Genomic DNA, 24567 nt, shown 5'->3' on the forward strand with positions numbered 1-24567 from the left:
GACAATGTATATACAGCTGCTGTAGGTTATATACATACATATTTCAGTTAAAGTAAGACTGTACTAAATATACATCTCCCTGGCTGGGTCCCTCCATTCACTGAGCAGCACCTTAGCAGATGTATCACACATAGCAGGATCAGATACAGCCCCAACATACAGTATCACACTGTAAGATTAGATACAGAGCCCCAGCAGATGGTATCACACACAGTGAGATTAGATACAGTCATCTGCTCTCTTAACACTGTAGGATAATGTCAGCCATGGAGGTGGGGAACCTGCTGCAGACAACTGATAGTGAGTGTTATATGTACTATGAAAGGACTACAGCTGTGTTGTGCTGGGACTTGTAGTCCTCCCCTCAGTGACTCACCCACTCTCCTTCATACACTGGAGTCATGGTGGCACTGGATACACTTGTCCCTCCATCCAGCTCTTCCCCTGCGCTGCTCCTCACACACAACACCCTCAGCTCTGTCACCTCTGTGATAGGAGGGGGGAGAACGTGCTGCTAGGAGGGGGGGAGGAGGTATTGTTTATGTTTCTTTCTGTGTCAGGGCTGTTATCTGATGCTGCTGTCAGAGTCTGATCTGCAGGGAGGGGGCATGTCCAGCAGGAATGCAGAAATAAGTCAGAGGCAAAGAGAGCTCAGAGGGGACTTTTGGCTTTATGTATTAAAAAAACTGTTCATTTTAGGTTATTAATGTATATTAAAAAGTCTTATTATGACCTAAGCTAACTAAAACTGAATGGTTAAAATATTTTATAGTTGCGCTTTAACTTCAGTAACAAGAGCATAAAAGATCTCATTGGAGGGAAGGTGTTTTAGGACGGATAGGATATCCATTGGAAATGAGGTGTGTTGTTAAGGAGGACAAGTGTCTTCTATTAATGATTTGGAGGAAGAACATTTTTGACAGAGGCTAAAGCTAAAAGTGAAGAAGCGGCACCAAGGTCTTTATCCAGTCCATGGACATATACCTAGTAGAATTTGTGTCTTTTTAGCAGACTGAGCTGCTTTTGAGATTATGTAGGCGGCATCTCTCCAACAAATGAAGGAACTGCCTCTGTCTGAGTAGGAGCTGAATGAATCTCAAGAGGAGGTGCTGTCAGAATCTTTAGAGAGGGTTCTCCCTCACTGGTATAACATAAATCTCCCAGTACCTGCAGTGTGGAAATTGAGTGTTGTCACTGTAACAGATTATTACACCGGGGGCATTCGGGGGAGGTGAAAGCACAGGTGAAATTTTGTGATCAGGGCCTGGAGGAGCTGAAAAGGTACATATTGGTCTAGAGAAGGGCAATGCAGGGCCCACTATCTGCTGGTCCAGGGGTTTCATAAAGTGGTCCAGGACTAGTTAAGATCTTTCCTTTGCATATTCTAAGAGAAGTGTTATAGGTGATGGAAAGACACTCGGACTGTAATTGCACTGGATAAACCTAATAGTGTACTGGCTGTTGTTCCAGTCACAATTGGTAGATGGCAAGCTTGTTCTGCAGAATGGTGAAGCTATATGTTGAGATTGTTGCAGCTGCTTGTCAGCTGAGGTTAACTATTAAACAGTGATAGAAAGGATAGTGTTAATCATCTAGAAATTAGATATTTAGAGCAACATCTCTTAAACTGACAATCCCCTTATGAAATGCAACAGCAATATGTACAGTACTGTTCCACTATATGTTCCCACCAATACTGAGGGAGTAGTTGGTTGGAAGGTGGAGAGTAGTAAAACATCCTCAGGTAGCAACAGAGCACCAGGAGAGTTAAAGTTAAGGGTAAGAAAATTGGGGTATTTTACCAGCAGGTCTTGATCCATCACTATGTGCAGTGGCCCAACAGGATGTCAGTAAGACAGTTTGTGAGTCCAAGTGCAGGAGCTTTCTTCGTCTGGGAAACATGTCAAGTCTCTTCTCGGGCAGCTCTCTCAGCAGTACGCCAGGCAGAATAGAGGTGGCAGTTTACAGCTCCTGCAACTACAGGCAGTCAGGACTAGGGTTCCTATAAGTCTCAGCACCTGGAAGCCAGATCTAAACATTTCCCAACACCTTCAGGTGAAGGGTGACTCAATATGGTGACCAGAAATGTGGGAGATACAAGGCTATACTCCGATTATAGCAGTGCTGTGCTATAGCCTATGCCACCATAGCCTATACTTATAGCCTATGCCATCATCCTTGTTCATTGACAGGCCACTCCCACAGAAGCGAGGGAAATTAATTGAACTAAATTATCATGAACCATCCTAACCATTGCACATCCTAACATTATTCATTTGTCTTAAAATCTTATTGTATGTGCGTCAAAAAAGTTTTAATATCTATCTATACTTTGCTCCAGTCCCCTGATAAAGCCAATTGTAAATTTAAACATCTTGGGGGGACATGGTGCTAGAGTAAGTTAAACTTTTAGACCCATGAGGTGCTCTATGATATAGACACCAACACCAACATAAGATTAGCAATAAATATGAGTGCAATGTGCTTCCTCTGTAGTATTAGAGACATTGTGTCTATCTAATTGTGTCATCTATCTATCTATCTATCTATCTATCTATCTATCTATCTATCTATCTATCTATCTATCTATCGTTGTACTCAAAAGTTTACATACCCTAAAAGAATTTTTGTTTTCTTTTTCAGAGAACATAAATAATAACACAAAAACTTTTTTTCCACTCATGGTTAAGCCATTTACTGTCAAACTGCTGTGTTTTCTCTTTTTAAATCAGAATTCATATATTGATTGTAGAGGGGGCAATACCTGGTATTAAGAACTGGGGTATGTGAACTTTTTATCAGGGTCATTTGGATGTTTTTGGTTGTCATTATGATTTAAAAAGAGAAAACACAGTTGTTTGATAATAAATGGCTTCACCCAACCACTAACCAGGAGTGGAAAAAAGTTTTGTAGGATTTTCTGAAAAAGAACAATAAAGCAAAACATTCTGCCAGTGTACAGTATGTATACTTTTAAGCACAATTGTACAAAACACAGGAAAGTATATTGTTTTTTATGATGATGATTATAACATTTGTATAATAAATATACAGACATTACATTGCCAAAGATTCTTACGGTACATATGTATGAGCACAATCATTTAAATGATGAATTTCCACTTGTATCACATTATTGCCTAATTGTAATTAATAAAAACTATTTTGCTGTGCAAAATTCTTGCTATTTAAATCCTTAAATGTTGCATTTACTTTGCAAGAATTAAAATACTTTTATATGCAAATGTATGGCATTTATAAATGCCACATTACTTCATCTCCATATAAATAAGATGATTTGTAATGTCCCAGAAAGCAAAACTAAAAAAAAAAAACTAAAAACTGGGAAAATATATGCTATCTAGTAGTCAGAAATATTGAACAACTTTTTTTTTAATCTATAAAAAGTGGCATTATGCAAATAATATTCTTCTACAGTATGACTAAGTGTGGATGGAATATAGGTGGATGGATCTAAAATGTTTTCTCCCAGAAGAAAAAAAACTCCTTTACTCATAACCATATTTCAAAGTTAAAGGGTTGAATATTGACTCAGTAGCTATCTATAGATGACACTAGTGAAGGAGACACTTTTCTGAAGGAGAGCCATTTGCATATTTTTTAAACCATTGAGTGCCACTTTATTTTCTCTCTGCCAGGAGAATCAGTACTATTTTGCAGTATTATGTTGCATATACACCAATCAGCCATAATATTAAAACTGTTCCCAGTTAAAGTGAATAACATAGATTATCTAGTAATAATGACACCTTTGAATGGACAGGATCTATTGGGCAGCAAGTGAACTGTCAGTGTATGCACTGGAAAGAGGGAAAATGGACAAGAATAAGGATCTTTGACAAGGGCCAAGCTGAAATGGCTAGATGACTAGATAGGTCAGAGTACCTTCAAAACAGAAGGAAATAACCTGGTGACCTGATGAAGAAAGTTGTTACCTACACGTACTCTTAACCCTTTAAGGACAGAGCAAATTTCGATTTTTGCGTTTTCGGTTTTTCCTCCTTGTGCATAAAAGGCCATAGCACTTGCATTTTTCCATCTAGAGACCCACATGAGCCCTTATTTTTTGCGTCACTAATTGTACTTTGCAATGACAGGCTGAATTTTTGCATAAAGTACACTGCGAAACCAGAAAAAAATTCAAAGTGTGGTGAAATTGAAAAAAAAAAAAACGCATTTTGTTTATTTGGGGGAAATGTGTTTTTACGCCATTCGCCCTGGGGTAAAACTGACTTGTTATATATGTTCCTCAAGTCGTTATGATTAAAACGATATGTAACATGTATAACTTATATTGTATCTGATGGCCTGTAAAAAATTTAAACCATTGTCAACAAATATACGACACTTAAAACCGCTCCATTCCCAGGCTTATAGCGCTTTTATCCTTTGGTCTATGGGGCTGTGTCAGGTGTTATTTTTTGCGCCATGATGTGTTCTTTCTATCGGTACCTTGATTGCGCATATACGACTTTTTGATCGCTTTTTATTACAATTTTTCTGGATTTGATGCGACCAAAAATGCGCAATTTTGCACTTTGGGATTTTTTTGCGCTGACGCCGTGCGAGATCAGGAATGTGATTAATTAATAGTTCGGGCAATTACGCACGCGGCGATAGCAAACATGTTTATTTATTTATTTACTTTTATTTATAACCTGGGAAAAGGGGGGTGATTCAGACTTTTATTAGGGGAGGGGGCTTTTTACTAATAATGACATTTTTTTTTTAACTTTTACACTTATACTAGAAGCCCCCCTGGGGGACTTCTAGTATAAGTGCTTTGATCTCTCATTGAGATCTCTGCAGCATAGATATGCTGCAGAGATCCATGAGATAGGCACTCGTTCACTTCCGGCTGCTGCAGCTGGAAGTAAACGAGTGCCGAGCCGGGGACGGCGCCATCTTGGAGCGGTCCCCGGCCGGCTTCATTTACGGAGATCGCTCCTCCGGGATAACATCCCGGAGGAGCGATCTCCCCACTAGACACCAGGGATGACGCTGCGTCCGGTAATCGGATGCAGCTGTCATGTTTGACAGCTGCATCTGATTACTGTATTAGCGGGCACGGCGATCGGACCGTGCCCGCTAATACCTACGGTCCCGGGCTACACGCGGCACCCGGGACCGGCGCGGTTCAGAGTGGGGCCGCCGCGCGGCCCCGCTCTGAACTCCCTTACCGGCATCAGGGCGTAAATTTACGCCCGATGTCATTAAGGGGTTAATAAAGAACAGGTTTTTTGAAATCATGGTCTGATGTTTCTGCATGAACCTTACTCCATCTCCATCGCTACCGAAAACAATACTTTCTTCCTGTCTACTGGCAGTTCTACAGCCAAAACCAAGCTTGGCCCTTTGAAAGGTGGTAGCAACTCCACATTTTATATACTATAAGGCAATTTTTGAAGTTGTGCATACTGCACGACCCCTTCAGGTGATTGGCTCCTTGTACTACCTTTTCCATACCTATATTGTCTCAAGTAATGGCACCTGCAGCACCCCTCCTCTTTTCTCTATATATGTGATAACTGATATTGACTGTGATACAAATTAAACAGTGGGCAAAGTGATAGAAAAATAAGAATTCTGGTGTAAATGAATCTTCTTCCTGCAGCCCCTGTAATTTAGTAGTAATCAAAAGTAAGAACGCTGACTAAATCCTTTGCTTCAAAGCATAAGTTCAAAGTAGCACTACAAAATATGGTCCATTTATTGCTAATGTACACTCTAAACTGATGACATTGTTTTATCAACGACACATAGCGACCCTATTAAACAAGTATCATTAGGACCTTTCTTGTTACGTGTTGTTTTACATATGACGTTCTTTAAAGTTTGAATAAAACTTTAAATCTTATTTGATTTAAGGATATGCATGTATTTTGCTTAAAAGGCAATAGTGTTAATATTTTCATGCACATTAATCTTTTAACTATTGACTATTGACATTGGACAGCTAGTCTTGTCATATGCATGAGATTTTTTGTCTTGGAAGGCTAAGTTAGGCTATGTTCACAAAGTGTATTTTACGTCTCATACACCCCTTTTACATGCAAAATGAGCCTTAATTTTTCAGGCATTTTCAGGTGTTTAATGCAAATAAGGTGTTTGTTTTAAGCTTTCAAGTATTTTGAAACATTTATGAGCAAAAAAGTGCCAAAACGCATAAAATAATGGCCCAAAAATACTATGCACAAATTTTTGCTGTCAATCTGTCAATTTTGTTATGCCTCAAAATACATGCTAAAGAACTGCGTTTGAAAATAACCTAAGGGTGTACACAAGACAGATTTGTTGCAGAAATTTCTGCTGCTGAAAATAAGTTCCAGTTTAATATATACTGTATATATATATTTGTACTCTTTAAATACAACCATAAATGAAAATGTAAGGCTAAACTTTTACTGGGGGTAGTTTAAATTTACGCTGTTCATTGTGTGTCAAAAATAAGCATATTTTCCTTATCCTGTGGGCCAGTACAATCATGGGGAAGCTAAAACTTTTAGCTGTTTAAAGCTGTTTTATTTTGTTTCTGAATTGTTTTCTAGTAAAAAAAAAAAAACGGAATGATCCTGATCATTTGTGTGGCCATTACCCTCATCATTATGGTCGATTAATAGCCCCTTTTACATGGACTAATTGTCAGGAATGAGCTTTCATAGGATATACCTAATTATTGGACCATGTAATTGAGACTTAAAGGGGTACTCCAGCGGGGGTCCGCTCAGGCACTCAGTGAAGGAGGCGGGATCCGTTTCAAGTCCGCTCAGATCCCGTCTCCTTCACTGAGTGGCTGAGCGGACATGACAAGCTGGAGTACCCCTTTAAGGGGTTAAAATTTTGAAGTATTATGGAGGCCTTTATAGCAGTAGCTACACTGTGCAACAGTAGCAATCACTTTACTGGAAGATTCAGGTTATAGGTTTGAATTGATGGCTATGCACATGACTAAAGCTGAACATATTAGCTGTATGTACTGCAATACTGTTTTTACACTTGGAAGTTTTGGGAGAAAACCGTCACTGCAGTTTTTTTTTTGCCAAAGTCAGAAATGGATTCAAATGGGATGTTAAATATAATAGGAGGACTTGCCTTTAAACACGTACTGCCATGTGCATTTCCAGTCTGAAGGGATATATACACAATATCTAGAAATGAGAACCCCTTTTTTTTTATTTGTTGAAGTCATTCGAGTTAACAAATTGCTATGTTTTATGTGATTTAACAGGACAATAAAATATTTAATCACGGGTCAACTACTTTATTGGTTCTTTTTGTGGCCCTGATATTAAACATTTATTGATTTAATAAGTTGTCTACTTTCCATTCTAAAATTTATAACCTGAACCTATTGGAAAATGGCCAACACTTTAATGCTTTTAAGAAAATATGTAATTTCCCACATTTTATAATCAGCGCCACTTCCACTTCCTGTTTTATATTTTCTCCCAGAGAACTTCTAATTAAGGCTCTGTCTACACTGTCCTCATTTTAACAGATGTTTTACTGAGCGGAACATATTGCACGAGTAATGCATTTTTTTGCATAGCATAGCAATATGTCATCTGAAGACGTTAAGGTAAAAAAAAATGTCTACAAAGATGACAGCTATGTAATGAAAGACTTAAAGTAAGGAGAGGTATATGTTTGCATGGGCTTGTAGGTCTTTTTTGTTTTCCCATTAAAAGCTGCAACATTTTGACAATATATTAGAATAGGTGTTCACTCTAATTAGGAGCTTTTAAGATAAGTTTTAAAAGAACTTTTAATACATAGAATTGATCAAATAGAAAATGAGTGGCTCACCTCATAAGTGCATTGATACAATGTGCAAATTATTTATTGCGTCTCGGGGTCAGTAATATCACCAAAAATCTTCACCTCAAAAAACGTTGTGTGAACATAACCTAAGTTTTATTTTGTTTTTAAAGTCTACGGCTATGTTCACACAATGTCAAAAATAGAGAAAAGGCTGAGGATTTTGATATTTAAAAAACTTCCGTGATTTAACTGACTGAAATGGCAATGCATTGAAGTCAATGGAAACACAGTCGTCCAATACACACAATGTATTGAACAACGGACGTTTTTTACCGCAGACGTCAAAATAATGAAAATGATCATTATTTTCGGACGTCTTTTGCAAACAGTGGACATTTTTTATTAGTTGTTCACACACAGTTTTTCTTTTGTCACCGCTCTTTCTCTGTTTTTACTATTAAATTCAATGGACTTTTTAATTAAGCCACACCAAAAGGCCATTTAGTAAACCTAAACTAGAATAATGTACAAACACAAAGGGGAGGACAGGCTGCTCAATTACGTCCGTTATTTTAGACTCAAACTGATAGATGTAATTTTCAACGGAGTGGAAATAAATGTTGTGTGAACATAGGCTATGAGGAACATTTATCAAGGCAGTTGTGCCTATTTTTTGTGAATATAATTAAATTTATGACTTATTTAATGAATTTTGACTAATTTAATCTATGAACCAGTATTAAACAGGCAAATATTTTGTCTGTTAAATTGAGGGTATCTTTACACAACGTTTTTTTTAGGTAAAAAAATTGGCATTTTTTGATAATGACGACATTAATGACGAATGACGACTATAATAATAATGGTCATTATTTGCAGCTGTCATTTAAAAAGAAATACATTATTTTGCTTAAGGAAATAGCTATGTCTTGTTTTGGCGTTTTGACAATGCCTTTTACACAGCTGTCATTTAGGATTCAAATTTGCATGATATGGTTGTGTTTTGGCATCAAACTTACAGGTACATAAAAAGGGCAAAAATAAAAGTAAACTGACTAAAAATTATGTTGTGGAACATAAACGCATTATATGTTTTATGCACTGTGATTTTAAGCTACTTTCACACAATATTTTGTGAGTCAAAAATATGTCCTTTTTAAAAAAAAAAAAAATTCCTAACTTAAGCCTATGTTTTCACATAGTATATATTTGCAAAGTATTTTTGGCTGTATTTTGCAACCAGAATCGGGAGTGGATTGAAAACACAGAAAAGCTATGTTCACACAAATTAGAGAAAAGGTGTCCGCTTTTGATATTTAAAAAATTTACAGGATTTAACTGACTGCAATAAAATGCATTGAAGTGAATGAAAACACGGATGTCCAATGCACACAATATATTGAACAACGGACATTTTTACCACGGACGTCAAAATAATGAACATGATCATTATTTTCTGACGTCTTTTGCAAACAGTGGACATTTTTATATTAGTTGTTCACACACAGTTTTTCTTTTCTCACTGTTCTTTCTCTGTTTTTACTATTAAATTCAATGGACTTTTTAATTAAGCCACACCAAAAGGCCATTTAGTAAACCTAAAGTAGAATAATGTACAAACACCGGAGGCATCCGTTATTTTAGACTCAAACTGACGGATGTAATTTTCAACGGAGTGGAAAAAAACGTTGTGTGAACATAGCCTATAAGGGACATTTATCAAGGGTGTTGTGCCTATTTTTTGTGAATATGTTTAAATTTATGACTAATTTAATGAATTATGACTAATTTAATTTATGAACCAGTATTTAACTTAGGCTATGTTCACACAACGTTTTTTCAGGTCCGTTTAAAATTACGTCCGGCATTTTGAGTCTAAAATAACATGTTATTTAGCAGCCTGGCCTCCCCTTAGTGCAATGACGGCTGCTGGTACATTATACTAGCTTGGGGTTACTAATTGGTCTTCTGATGCAGCTTTATTGAAAAGTCCATTGAATTTAGACGGAGAAAGAATGGTGACAAAAGAAAAACTGTGTGTGAACTACTAATAAAAAACGCTGCTTGCAAAAAACATCTAAAAATAATGATCATGTTAATTTTTTTACCTACGCGGTAAAAATGTCCGTTATTCAATACATTGTGCGCAATGGACATCCGTCTTGCCATTGACTTCAATGTATTGCCCTTGCAGTCAGTTAAATCACAGCAAAAACTGACATTAATAGGGAAATCAGATACCTTTTCTCTATTTCTCCCGCTTCTAAAGGTAAGCAAACTTTTAAAAGTTTGCAAAACTTTGATGAAAAGTTTGACTTCATCTTAACCGAACCCTAAACAAACCACACTAAAACAGCTAAACAATTACGGTTGTTTAGCTGTTCTAGTGAGGTTCAGCAAGCTCGCTCATCAATATTTATCTTTCCATACTCCCACGGTGTCCTCTGCTGATTACAGCCACTTCCTGACTGAAGTGAGAGTGAGAGCCTGCTCAGCCACTCACTGGCCACAATGCTGTTCCATCTCAGTCAGTGATTGGCTGAGAAGGCTGGAGGCAGCTGCGATCAACTGGGACACAGGTGATCAATAGGAGGAAGCATGGACAGGGGAGCATACCCTGTGTGTGTGTGTGTGTATGTGTGTGTGTGTGTGTGTAATAAATTGTCTGGCACCAATCCTAGACCGAGTTTGTTGTAAACTTTGCAAAAATTGTTATCTATAAATTTGTGTACAGTGATAGCTTTATATATGCCAGCCAGACCACTGCTTTTAGAGCAGAGTGATAGTTGGTAACCAAGGTAACATGCTGTCAACAATAGGAGAAAATCAGCAGGCATATCAGGAGAAGGTTTGCTAAATGAAGGTTTTTGCAAATGTAATTATTTGGACAAGCTCTACAAGTTAAACTATGTTAGTTGAGATGACTACACCCCTTTAACTCTAAAGTTGTCCCCACATTGTCCTACTAAAAAGATTAAATTATTGTCCAATTTGAGAATTAAGATTATTTTTAGGTACACTGCAAATTATCAAGGTTTGAATTTACAAGATTTTACTGTTCTTTCATAAATCTCTACAATAATAATCCCTAGACTTACTTGAGGTTTAAGCCAAGCAATCTCTCTGTGCAAGCACAAGGCAACATGCCTTATTGAAATAATTCACAGCTTAGATGTTTTCCAAAATTTATTAGCGATTTGTACTATTTCCTATTCAATATAAAATTCTCAGAAACAATCTTAGCTTTTATATATTTCACCTGCTGCTCCATCATTATTGTGCAGCTATCTACTATATCTGTACATTAAAGCCATGGTCACATACAAAAAAGCAGTGTGCCTTGATGCACTCACAAATTAGTGCAAATTTTATTATATCTTTTAGTCTCCTAGTAGCATATTTTCTACACAATCACTTCCTACCTTTTAGCTCTTGAAAAAGGTCACGTCATGAGCTGGACGATATATCAGAGTTGCAAAAAGGAGATGATTGTTGCCTTTCAGGCCAAGGGTTGCAGTGTTTCTAAAACTCTGCGGTTTATACACTGTCCACAGGCTGCTGTGTGGAAAGTATATTATAGGTGATCAAATAGTACCAGGTAAACATCAATTACTAGGGTACGTAAGTGGAACCAGACATACTAATGTGAAGCAGTTCACTGCCTGAATGCACCAGGGGAAGACATGTTCAGCAAATCACTGTGTTCACTGTGTTGTTTATGGGGCTCCAAAGCAGGCTGATGGTCACTGCACCTCCACTAATGTAGTTGCATCGGCAAAAAGGGCTTAAATTTTCACAGCAATATCCAAATTGGACCTCCACTGATTGACAAAGGAATGTCTTTTCCAATAAGACACATTTTCTGCTTCATGAAACAGATGGAAGTTGGTGTGTCAGGTGAGAAACATCAAATAAAAAATACCCTTCAACCATTGCTAGAAGAACAAGCTGGTGACCTAAGTGTTATAATCTAAAAGGGATGTTTCTGTGGATTTTCTTGGCCCACTCATCAATGTGAAAGGCACTCTCAACTGATTTGATATGAATCCATCCTTGCAGATCACATGTACTCATATGTGCTAATTGTCGTCCATGGGGTGGATGTGGTCTTCCAGCCAGATAATGCAACATGTCAAATGGACAGAATGGACCTCCAACTACTACCCTGGCCCTCCAATTCCACAAACGTTAATTAAGTTGAGCATTTGTTGGACGTCCCAATCATCATATTTGCTCTGTGTATCCTCCCCACCCACCTTACAACAGCTGTGGAATGCACTGCAGTCATCGTAGCACCAGACACCTGTGACCACCTACCAGGACCTTATTGAGTCACTTCCAGCCTGTCTAGCTGCTGTTCATGCTGTCCACAGTGGTTACTCTGGATATTAACTGCTGGTATTTTTAATACTATCGGAATTACTACCTAAAGGGGCTAACCCAGAAAGACTACTTCATTCTAAATTATTTTAACTGGACCTGTTTTAGGAATTATTGGTATGAGTGTCACTTTAGAAACCATCAGAAATCAGCTGTTATCGAAAAAAGATGTCACCTGCCCTATACTTCAGCATATGCAGGGAAATGTGGCGTATTACATTTGACAGCCCTTCAAATGAATGCTTGCTCGGAACTGAGTACAGCACACTACTGTATTGGTCTGAATTGCCTGCAATGTAGGTGTGGTGAACCAGAGAAGTGACAATGGGGTGTGCAGTAGTATATTAATGCATACATGTAATTTTGAAACCTTTTTGACATGTCACAGATGTCACTAATAACCCGCATGCATCATATGTCCTGGGGGAGTTACTCTGGGGGAGTCACTGATGGAGAAGGATCTGGGTGTACTTGTAGATAATAAACTACAGAACAGCACACAATGTCAGTCAGCTGCTTCTAAAGCCAGCAGGATATTGTCATGCATTAAAACAGGTATGGACTCTCGGGACAGTGATATAATATTACTGCTTTATAAAGCTTTGGTGCGGCCTCATCTGGAGTATGCTGTCCGGTTTGGGAAGCCGATTCATAAAAAGGATGTTCTAGAGCTGGAGAGGGTACAAAGACGGGCCACTAAACTAATAAGGGGAATAGAGCATCTTAGTTATGAGGAGAGATTAAAAGAATTACATTTGTTTAGTCTTGAGAAGAGACGTATAAGAGGAGATATGATTAACTTATTTAAATATATAAATGGCCCCTACAAGAAATATGGGGAAAAGATGTTCCAGGTAAAACCCCCTCAAAGGACAAGGGGGCACTGCCTCCGCCTGGAGAAAAAAAGGTTCAATCTCCGGAGGCGACAAGCCTTCTTTGTTGGATTATCAGCACCTTCTTTATTCATGTCTACATACTGGCATTTGTGATTGCCGGTGTTCTAGCATTCATCCACTACTATACTGGCCTACTGGATCTAGGGCCCATGGTGCCATTGGACTTATTTGTTTTTAGTATGTCTGGACGACTGGTATGTCTGGACGACTCAAAAAAATTCAGGAACTTGTACTACAGGAAGAGTGGTCTTATACTTGATGATGCCCTATGCAGTGCCTTCTTTCTCATGCCCCCAATCTACCAAATTGTGCATATACAATATTACCGATTCGACAGCTACATACCTGATGGTATTGAATTAGCAGTACTATATATTGACCAGGTAACATTTGCATATAGTAATTCAACTACCAATTTTATACAGGGCATTACTATACACTGCAAAAAAAAAAGCCTAAGGGCCTAAGTAGCAGTGCCATATTATACATTACAAGTATTGTATAGGACCGCACAGGTCTCACTCCACCAAGGCCAGCCTATTCCTATTTCTCTGTGGGATGTCTCTGCAGTGAAAAAATTAGTTGGCTATTTAAAGGGGTTGTCCTGCGAAAATCTTTTTCTTTCAAATCAACTCTTGTCAGAAAGTTATATAGATTTGTAATTTACTTCTATTACAAATTCTCAGGTATTCCCATACTTATTAGCTACTATATGTCATGCAGGAAATGTTTTATTTTCAGTCTGACACAGTGCTCTCTGCTGACATGTCTGGCCGAGACAGGAACTCAGTTCTCGGTTTTATATGAATCCCCATAGAAAACCCCTCCTTCTCTGGACAGTTCCTGTCTCGGCCAGAGATGTCAGCAGAGAGCACTGTGTCAGACTGAAAATAAAACATTTCCTGCAGGACATATAGTAGCTAATAAGTATGGAAAGACTTGAGATTTTTTCATAGAAGCAAATTACAAATCTTTTCTGATGCCAGTTGATTTGAAAGAAAAAGATGTCCACTGGACAACCCCTTTAATACAACATAACAAGGAATACCTGCACTCTCTGGATGTATGTTACAAAGGTAGAACACAAGTCAGTCATTTTTTTATGGCTACATGTGATATATGCACTGGGATGTAAAAACTGGCATATAAACTACTGTATGTATAAACCAACAACCTGATGTGAACACAGCCCAATATGAAAATAATAGAATTCTGCTATCTGTATTTGCACTGCTGCAGCTCACTGCTGTCATACCAAGCACAAATAAGTTCTCCTAATTGGTTACACCATATAAATGTCTGTCACTTTTTTGTCATCCTGTTTTGTGCCTTGAAGCAAACTACAGCTATCTTGTTGCAGATATCACCTGGCAGATTCTATTAACATGACTGGTTTTCTACTTCTGCCAGATACAGCATTTCAAGTCACCGGGGAATAGTTCTGCTGGGATGTGAAATTATGTAGGACATGACACTGCTTGTGCTAAAAGGGAGACCATGTATTGTGTGTCCTACAAATAAATATTCCATAATATTCTGAATATTTTATTCCACCTGTCCACAATATTTATAAAGTAAAAGCTAAAGGAAGGACATAAATTAAAGCAAATGACGTGAAACACACATTTGGTCTTATTCCTCTAAACTGTGCATGTACATTGCATATAAATAGCCCTGTATGTTCCATGTATGTATACAATAGTAGCTCAGAAAACCCTAGAGTCCTAACATATTCTGCTCAGATCTATGTTCAATGTCAGAAGAAGGTCTCTTCATACTTAAGGCGTAATTATGAAACTACCTTCTATGGTCAACCTTTTAGCAATATATGAGGTAATATACTAAAAATAGTGGATGTCTACACTTATATAAAGCCCTGCTTACTAATCTACCATTAGTTGTAAAGCTTACAACCTATTTTTCAAACACATTTTTTAAAAAATTTATTTCATGAAGTGATTGAAAGTAAAATAGTTAAACTGAATTAGGGTTTCTTGAAGACAAGCCCTGTCTATATGGCATAATTGGGGATTTCATACCTCATAGAGGTGGTCTCCTACAGAGGTCCCATCACAATGAGCCACAGTTAAAGCTGCTGCTTGTTACTACTGTTGCTTTACTGGACTTCAGCTGTCCACGAACAGATCAGCCAACCCTGTTGTGTATGTTTCTTTGAATTTATTTAAAGGGGTTGGCCACTTTGTAGTAAAATAGTTCAGTGTACAATATTAGTTACTGTTCTCACTGCACTTACTGACAGCAGCTCCCTGTGTGCCCCATAGAGCTAACATCAGACTCCCCTCCCCCAGGCTGTGGTGACTCAATAAAATAGCCATCATGGAGGAGCATGTGACCATGCCCAGCCCTCAGTGTCCACCAATAAGCCTATATATGCCTATGGAAGACACTGAGGGCTGGGCATGGTTGTATGCTCCTCCATGGTCTCCATTCCATGCTGTCCATTTTGTGCTGCGGAATCTGTTGGCACTATACAAATAAATAAATATTATTATTATTATTATTATTATTATTATTATTATCTTATGGCTAGAATCACCACAGGGCAGCACAGCCTGGAGGAGGGGAGTCTGATGTTAGCCCCATGAGGTACTCAGGAAGCAGCTGTCAGTATATACAGTGAGTACACTTACTAATACTGTACACTGAACAATTTTACTATAAAGTGGCCAACCTCTTTAAGGATTCGAATTTTAAAGATACAAATTCAATGTACTTCCAGCAAAACACTAAACAGGCAGCATCGCATGAAAACACTGGGTGGAAAGTGATTGAGCGGAAGCCCAGCCATAGTTTAGTATGGCTTTACTCACTATGCAATGGTTTGAGTGCAGGTGGAACCAGGCTGCACTAGGCTGAGCTTAAGAGAAAAGCAAGCAGGAAGGGGTTTATAGGGTAGAATAGGGAAGGGTCACATGATAAACAAGGCTTGATGGGTATATAGGCAGTGGTGGGAGGAAGCACACCATTGCCCACCTTGGTGTTGTAGGAGAAAGTCCCACCCTCCCTATTACACCCAGTCCTGTGGTATGGCTAGTCTGTATAGGTGGAGGGGTAGAAGGAAGCCTCTTGGAAGCAAATTGGAAAGGAGGTGCAATATATATAAATGGCAAGTATAACATCCTCCATTCAAGCATATAGATCACCTGACAAAAATAATAATGGTTCTGGTATGTGCTCTTGGTCTGTTTACAAACATTGACAAGCACATGACTCTTTTCATATACATAAAGAAGGATGCACAGCACTCACCCAATCTTGTGAGATATCTTTATAGCAAGTTAACAGGTGCACAGGCCAAAGTCTGTTTCACAATTCACAAGTTTCTAAAGGTTTCTTATTATATGGATGGACATCTTGTTTGTAGTGCCAGTGACATATTGATATACATTGAAGATGAGAGTTGACCATACCAGTGTGAATATTGTGATATATAGTAAAAGAAGGCATATGAGATATAGTTATAATAAAAATATAATTGTATATACAACTTGATCCCTTTTATATTTTTGCTTACTGTATTTTCACTATTGATATGCACATGGTCTACAGATGTAACTAAATTATATTACTAATAATGAACTGCATTGTAATCATGTGATACTATTTACATATTGATACACATACTGCTTTGTTGCTTGAAAAGAGGCCATAGAGGGGTTGAAACATGGCTGAAACCAAAGAGGGAGGAAGAAAACTACTGTCAAAGTTTTTCAGAGGATTGAAGTGCTGCTTCTATTTTCTTTCCCTTTTTTTGATTGTGGATGGATTTTCCCTAGTGTTTGAGCTATGCACCATGTGATTTACTTTTGCTGGTATTGTTTGGAAATTTGCTGGTATTGCTGGTATTGTTTGGAAATATCCAAAAAAATGTCATCATCTATGAAGATGCTTAAATCACTAGTCAGCCATTAGAAATCTCTAAAAACGTTACTATACAGCGTGTACCAGGCTGCAGTCTATGGGGAACTTCTGTATTGGACTTTTCAGTTTTAAAAATAAAAGGAAAGTAAAGCTCAGTGACCAGTGGGACAAGGATCCAAAGTAACATTGGACATCCTAAGAAATATAAAAGATGAACATGCTGCCAAGAGAAAAAAGGGAATAAAATTTAATGATCTGATTTACCTCATTGAAAGGTTGGTAGAGTTTTAGATTTTTGAAAGTCCTACAAATGATTTTGTGTCTTTGAAAAATAGTCTATCCTTAATTCCTTTCGGCAACAGTCAGAATTTTTGATTGAAATCTAATAGACAACAACTGATGTGGATGATCAGTTCTTATCCTTAGGAAAGTTGCATAAAAGTTACAATATATATATATGTACAGTACAGACCAAAAGTTTGGACACACCTTCTCATTCAAAGAATTTTCAGTATTTTCATGACTTTGAAAATTGTAGATTCACACTAAAGGCATCAAAAATATGAAATTACACATGTGGAATTATATACTTAAAGAGTGTGAAACAACTGAAAATATGTCTTATATTCTAGGTTCTTCATAGTAGCCAACTTTTGCTTTGATTACTGCTTTGCACTCTTGGTATTCTCTTGATGAGATCTTCCTGAGATCTTCCAACAGTCTTGAAGGAGTTCCCAGAGATGCTTAGCACTTGTTGGCCCTCTTTCCTTCACTCTGTGGTCCAGCTCACCTAAAACCATCTAGTAGCCCCCACATCACTCTCCTTCTTGGTCAAATAGCCCTTACACAGCCTGGAGGTGTGTTTGGGGTCATTGTTCTGTTGAAAAATAAATGATGGTCCAACTAAAAGCAAACCGCATGTAATAGCATGCTGCTGCAAGATGCTGTGGTAGCCATGGTGGTTCAGTATGCCTTCAATTTTGAATAAATCCCCAACAGTGTTACCAGCAAAGCACCCCCACACTATCACACCTCCTCCTCCATGCTTCACAGTAGCAACCAGGCATGTAGAGTCCCTCCGTTCACCTTTTCTGGGTCGCACAAAGACAAAGTGGTTGGAACCAGGAGTCTCAAAATTGGACTCATCAGACCAAAGCACAGATTTCCACTGGTCTAATGCCCATTCCTTGTGTTCTTTAGCCTAAAAAAGTCTCTTCTGCGTGTTTCCTGTCCCCAGAAGTGGTTTCCTAGCAGCTATTTTACCATGACGGCCTGCTGCACAGAGTCTCCTCTTACCAGTTGTTGTAGAGATGTGTCTGCTGCTAGAACTCTGTGTGTCATTGACCTGATCTCTAATCTGAGCTGCTGTTAACCAGCGATTTCTGAGGCTGGTGACTCGGATGAACTTCTCCTCAGCAGAGGCGACTCTTGGTCTTCCTTACCTGGGGCGGTCCTCATGTCAGCCAGTTTCTTCGCAGCGCTTGATGGTTTTTGCAACTGCACTTGGGGACACTTTCAAATTTTCCCAATTTTTCGGACAGACTGACCTTCATTTCTTAAAGTAATGATGGGCACTTGTTTTTCTTTACTTAGCTGCTTTATTCTTGCCATAATTCATATTCTAACAGTCTATTTAGTAGAAGTATCAGCTGTGTATCCACCTGACTTCGGCACAACACAACTGATGGTCCCAACACCATTTATAAGGCAAGAAATCACACCTGACAAGGCATACCTGTAAAGTGAAAACCATTTCCGGTGACTACCGCTTGAAGTAGTGAGAGTGCTGAGAGTGTGCAAAGAAGTAATAAAAGCAAAAGGCGGCTACTTTGAAGAACCTAGAATATAAGACATATTGTCAGTTGTTTCACACTTTTTTGTTAAGTATATAAATCCACATGTGTTAATTCATAGTTTTGATGCCTTCAGTGTGAATCTACAATTTTCATAGTCATGAAAATACAGAAATCTCTTTGAATGAGAAGGTGTGTCCAAACTTTTGGTCTGTACTGTATATGTTGTTTTTAGAGTTCTTTTATCTATTATTATATACGTAGTATATACAAAATGTGTTATGCCTTAAAAAAGAAATTAGTCCAATGACTGGATTTCTGAAGAGACAGACTCTGAAGGACAACTATGAAGATGATCTTTTGTTAAAGGAATTCTATATTTTAATAAAACTGTAAGATCAACCTTATTTTTTATATCACACTGTTTTCCAGTTGCTAGTTCTTTCTGGTTGCCATAGCTACAACCTGGAATCTATGTATATATGTATAGCTCTAGATACAATTTATTACTTTTCTAGTATGTGTATAATATACAAAATTTACAATATATACAAAACAATTGTCACATTATAAAGTTTTATAAGCATGCACTTTTTCCCGCCTGTTTTTTTCCCCTACACAAAGTAAATCAATTACAGGAGAAGATATATACATTTCACTGGACATAGGCATGGCAACCAGAATGGAAATGTCTATTGTTTACAATATTGGCTGCATGTCCGGAGCCGGAGAACAATTCACAAGAGAAATGAGGTTTATATTGCAAAGTGACTTCTCTTGTTATTTCTTAACTACACAAATTAGGAAAAGAGAATCAGATATCCAATTGTTTAGATTGTCAATCAGACATTGTTGATTCAGTAACTTAGAAGTGAAAGCGACATCAGATCAGCTATACTGTCTCCCAAAACTCTGCGCTCAAACATGTGGGAGTGTTGAGAGGATCACCGAGAGGCTAACAATTACTTTGAAGCAGCAACAGAGTTCTGTAGCTGAGAGTGAAGTCAATCATATCAAAAGCTTTACATAACACAGCCCTATAAAGGACGGTGAAAGGAAGGCACCATTATTTAAAAAAAAAAAAAAAAAGGAATTATATGAAAGAACAGCTTAGATTGATAAAAAAAAAACATGAGACTGACACCTTTGCAATGTGGGGAAAAGGTTTCTTGGTCAGAAGGGATCAGGACAAGGATTTCTGGCGTTCGCTCAAGCAAATACGTCTGGCACAAATCTAACACTGTCAACATCTCAAATTCACCATACCCACAATGATGCTGTGGTAGATTTATGATGGGGTTTGGACATTTTTAAAAATAGAAGAGATATTGGGAAAAAATAGATAGCTTAGTGACCAGTGGGGCATAGATCCAAAGTAATAATGGGCATCCTAGGGGATAAGAGAAGATGAACAAATGGGAACCATGCAGTCAAAACATTAGAAAGAAATATGTAGATGTTACCAGCCTAACCTGCAGTGTGTAATGCAGCTGTGTCTTTAAGGGTACAAACCCACACACCGTATACACAGCAGATACGCAACAAATACGCAGCAAATACGCAGCAGATTTGTTGGTACAGATTTGATGCTGTGTTCAGTTATTTAGATATAATCTGCTGCGTTTTTGCTGCGTATTTGCTGCGTGTTTGCTGCGTATTTGCTACGTATCGCAGCAGTAAATACGCTGCTTATACGGTGTTTGGGTTTATACCCTAAAGAGTAACTTTGGGCAGCCTTGATAAAAAAAAGGAAAAAACTTCCAAACATTGCAAGGTTCTTATTTTCCCCCCCAACACTCTTCATGTGGTTTTTCAGTAGTCCTGCTTCTCTAATTCAGTTTTCCAGTTTACTGAGAACGTCCTCTTTCTCCCAACCCATGCATCCTCAGTCTGTACTCAGCAAAGAAACTCATTGCGAGACAGTGGTCACATGATCTCTGTCGCCTGCAAAAAAAAAAAAAACAAAAAAAAACAGAGGACAGTTTTCTTCACTCCCTAAATGTTAATTTACTTCCAGTGCAGCAGATCTGCTGAGACATGTTAATACATCATATAGAGACATCTATATAACGTTCAATGTATTTTCAGCAGAAAATAATTTTCCATATGCAGAGTTCCCCGTTAACCTCTTTCCTCTGTAGCCTGTTTTGGCCTTAACGCCCAGGGCCTATTTTTCAAATCTGGCCTGTCTCTCTTTATGTAGTGATAACTCTGCGGTGCTTTTAACTATCGCAGTTATTCTGAGATTATTTTTTCATGACATATTCCTCTTTATGTTTATGGTATACTTTGGTTGACACTTAGTAGTTCTTTGTCATTTAAATTTTTTATTTTTTTTGCACATATTTTAATCCATTTTTTTCCTCTAAGGCTATGTTCACACAACGTCAAAAATGGAGAAAAAACGCCCAATTTCGCTATTTAAAAACACGTCAGTTTTCGCCGCAATTTAACTGACTGCAATGCCATTGCATTGTAGTCAATGGGAAGACATACATCCAATGCACACAATTCATTCAAAAACGTACGTTTTTGCCGCGGACGTCAAAATAATGAACATGAACATTATTTTCGGACGTTTTTTGCAAATGGTGGACATTTTTTATTAGTTGTTCACACACAATTTTTCTTTTGTCACCGTTCTTTCTTCGTTTTTACTATTAAATTCAATGGATTTTTTAATTAAGCCGCATCCAAAAGGGCAATTAGTAACCCCAAACTAAAATAATGTGCAAACACCCGTCATTGCACTAAGGGGATGCCAGGATTCTAAAAACGGCCGTTATTTTAGACTCAAAATAACGGTCGTCATTTTTAAACGGAGCTGAAAAAAACGTTGTGTGAACATAGCCTAATACAGCAAACACTAACTGAGAAATGCCACTCACTATTGATTCCTCTTTATCCAATGTTTCTAGAAATCCCCCATATGCTGCCACAGTGCGTCACCTGACTCAACCACAGGCCACAGACATGACAGAGACTTGGTGAATTCTGGGGCCTTTTTTATTTTTTTTAACCATTATATCATATCATAGAGGCCTTGCGGTGCCAAAATATTTGTGTAGGACAAGTTGATGTTTCCATCGGTACCATTCTGGGGGACATGTGACTCCCTGATCATTTTTAATAAAAAATTTTATGAGGTGGTATGAGTAAAAAACTATTTAGCAGCTGTTTTTTACCATTTTTATGTATGCCGTATACTATACATTACATATGACATGTTATCTTTATTCGTCAGGTCGATATGATTACAGCTTTTGTTATAGTTTATGGCATTTATACTATAAATACTGTCTGTGTCTTGCATATTGTAAGAGCAGTAATATTTTTATTTTTTCACCAATGGAGTTATGTGAGGGCTTTTTTTTTGTGGCATAAGTTGACGTTTTCAGGGGTACACCTTTTGAGTACATGGGACATTTTGGGGCTTTTTTCTATATTTTTTAGGGGATGGGATAAACAGAAATATGTCATTTTGATTAGTTTTTTTTTTGCATCGTTAATAGGGCAGTATAATTTATGTAACAGGTGAATAGATGGGGTCATTACAGACCAAATATATGTATCTCATTTATAGGGGATCATTTGTAAAGGGGGATGGGGAATGTGTATATATTGTGTATATGTATTTATTTATATTTATTTATTTAATTTATTATTTATTTGTGTATTTATTTGTTTATTTATGTATTTGTGTGTGTTTTGCTGGTACATATATAATACATTACAGCACATGATGTGGGCTGTAATGTATTATAGAGTAAATGAGCTGTCAGAACACTGACAGCTCATTCAAACCATCAGGTCCCTGCCTCAGTGCAGGGGCCTGATCGTTATATCCCATAGCAGCCCAGACGCATTGAGCAGTGTCTGGGTTGCTATGGTAGTGAATTGCTATGGTAGTGGATCTCCCTCCGGGTGCCCCATAATGCAAACAGAATGCAGACTCATTAATTTCTATGGCCCCATATACATATCCCTATGTGTTACGGATGTGTGTTGGCACCGTGATCCGTGCAGCACAAAAAAATGAAAAACAGGTAATCCTTTGTGCAGCCCGTATTTGCGGCACAAATCATCAGGAATGAAGAGGTGCATGCAACTACGAAAGCTTTGCAGACAGATGCACATCCGTACTGCAGTAAAATACTAAATATTAGGAATTGATGGATATGCAGGCAATCCTCATGCACTCACGTGTATTCTGGCTACATACAATTCCTATTTTACTGTCAAAAGGCAACCATTGATGCAGTAGCTGATTATTATAATGTGCCCCATCATAGGCTGTACTGCAGAGGTATCAACAATTTTAGTGCTTCTGGGGCCATATCTGTAATAGATAGATAGATAGATAGATAGATAGATAGATAGATAGATAGATAGATAGATTGCAGTCAGATAGAATCTTTAGTGTGATTCTCACCAAATCACAGCATTTAATGGTATTTTTGCAATAAACACCAAATCACAATTTGACAGTATTGTGTTATTACAGTCTATTACCTAGAAGTGTAACATTGTGGATGCTTAGAAAACACATTTGGTCATTTATTTTATTGAGGAAAATGATTTATATTATATACCTGTGACTGGAAAAATTAAGTGAACCTTTCAGTGCTATGTATAACCCCCTTGTGCAGCAATAACTAAATCTAAATATTTCCAGTAGTTGTTGACAAGTCCTGTATATTGACTTGGAGAAATATTAGCCATTCCTTTGTATAAAAAAAAACTTCAATTATGTTGGTAGATTTGGTGGTGATCTGAACTGCAGATGGGCGGAAATGTTCGTTTTGAAGAACATTAGATTTCTACTTGTACAGGTACATCATTATTGTTCAGTGTCCTCCCGACAGTAGACTTATGAATAGAGAGGAGTGAAGCACTAGAAATTAGCTTTGCTAATTTTACTTTTATAAATGAAAAACAGCAAAATTGGAATGAAAATATACTGTTTTTGGTAAATATAAGCTAAAATGGCTGGCAGTTTAATGCATTAGACGGGATCCCATTACATTTAGGCTATGTTCACACTGCGTATGATTCCGTCCGTAGATTGTGCGCCGCCCTACATGTGCGGCTGAAACTAAGGGCGTGGGAAAAATAGACATGCGGCCAGATGCGTAGGAACCGCGAACATACACCCGTAGTACAGTTATGCTTCCCTAGCTTGATTCGAAGCGATCTGAGGCAGGTCATTTACTTGGAAATCTTTGCCCAGCCCCATAAACCACACAGAACCTTTTGGATCGAAAAATCAAGTTCAATTTGGCTGAAATAATTACTTAGTACGGGACCGCATGGAAATCCACGGACGTGAGTTTCAACATTTCCGTCCTCAAACAATGGTCTTGTTCATTTTTCACGGCGCCGTATACGATCCGGCCGTAAGCTCATACGTAGTGTGCACTGTGCGGGCGTATATCGTATACTTTCAAGCTAACGCATCAACCTCAAAACTACGTGCGTATATTCGCGGTTCGCACTACAGACGGAATCATACGCAGTGTGAACATAGCCTAAAGCTGCAAGTCATTTTAGTTTATATTTAGTTAATACAGCATATTTTCATTTTAATTTAGCTATTTTTTATTTACAATAGCAAAACTAAAAATAAAATATGCTACAAATATACAAAATATACAATTTCATTGATAAATTGGGAATTACCAGCAAAGGGCAATTGCTGGTAAATTTATCAATGATCACAGACTGTAACCATTTCGGCAGTGTCAACCATGAACGTTGACTCTATATCTCTCCCCGACAACTTACTGTAGTTTGTGTACAACGTCAGACACAGCAACTTTCTCCTATAAGAATGA

At 37.9% G+C, this 24567-nt stretch overlaps 1 protein-coding gene across 1 annotated transcript in view; it reads left to right on the forward strand.

The window, feature by feature from the left end:
* The window catches only part of TMEFF2 (transmembrane protein with EGF like and two follistatin like domains 2), a 481080-nt gene that overhangs the window by 429922 nt on the left and 26591 nt on the right, over positions 1 to 24567 (forward strand). The window lies entirely within an intron of this gene.

The sequence above is a fragment of the Dendropsophus ebraccatus genome, chromosome 9, assembly GCF_027789765.1.
Source record: "Dendropsophus ebraccatus isolate aDenEbr1 chromosome 9, aDenEbr1.pat, whole genome shotgun sequence".
Lineage (NCBI taxonomy): Eukaryota > Metazoa > Chordata > Amphibia > Anura > Hylidae > Dendropsophus > Dendropsophus ebraccatus.